The following is a 1002-nucleotide window of genomic DNA, read 5'->3' on the forward strand; positions in this document are numbered from 1 at the left end:
ACAAAATATCAAAGGGTCTACCCTGGGCCAGACATGACCCTTGGGGCTGGGATTCCAAGAAGAATGAAGACACAGCGTTTGCCTGGTGAGAGCCTGATGGAGAGCAGGGAGGTGGGACAGCTCAGTGGGGTGGCAGGGAGTTCTCACTGGCTTCTCAGTTCTCAGCTGCTCAGCGACCTGACTTCCCAGCCACAACGGTTTCAAAGTGACTGTTCAGAAAGTAGAATTACTTTCAGAATAGAACTACTCCTGAAAGCCCCTCTGAAATCCACTCGACCTTCTTTCTCATCAGATGATTCACAGCAGAGGAAGCACTGGGGCTCCAGGGCCAGCCCGGGCCTGTCCCTGTGGCCTGACCTGGGAGGCGGTCTCCATGGAAGGTCTGTGCAAGGCAATCAGTTGACAGGTAGAGACGACAGACCTATGAAAAATTATGAGCTCGCCATGCTGACAGCACACTCATGAACGTGGTGGGCTTTTCTAAAGCCCGCCAGACTTTCTGTAAAAGATGTGCAAGCACCAGCCCCACAACATGACCCAGTGCAAGGAGGGCAAGGAGTCTGTATGCCCAGGGAAAGTGGTTAGGACAGAGAGCAGAGTGGCTGTGGTGGGCAGACAAAGCCAATTTTCTGGAAAAAAGCTAAAACTGCAAATATTGTACTGAGGCTTGAATGCGTTGAGCCCAACTGGCAGATCTGAGAGACTGCAGGCTATTAAGAGCTGCATGCACTTTGAGCTGGGAGGAGATAGAAGAGTGAGGGCCAAGTGATCCAGTTTTGAACTTTCTATTTTGTTTTATTGTAAAAATAATAAAAATCTGAGATTGTTTAATTTTAAAACAGAAAGCCCAAGAGGCTGGTGCCTTTTAATGGAAAGGCACACAATCCATATGTCTTAGGCAGGTCTAGGTATGTAGTAAGAAGCCTCAATTACCACCAAAAATGCTCACGATATTCTTATTTTTTTCGCTGTTGTTGCTCATGTCAACTATATATATGTATA

The 1002-nt window shown here is 47.4% G+C and overlaps 1 pseudogene; it reads left to right on the plus strand.

Annotated features, from left to right (window-relative positions):
• Positions 1-461: 461 nt before the first annotated feature.
• LOC136163938 (large ribosomal subunit protein eL42-like) lies at positions 462-780 on the plus strand (annotated as a pseudogene).
• The last annotated feature ends 222 nt before the right edge of the window (positions 781-1002 follow it).

Source organism: Muntiacus reevesi, chromosome 3 (assembly GCF_963930625.1).
Source record: "Muntiacus reevesi chromosome 3, mMunRee1.1, whole genome shotgun sequence".
Lineage (NCBI taxonomy): Eukaryota > Metazoa > Chordata > Mammalia > Artiodactyla > Cervidae > Muntiacus > Muntiacus reevesi.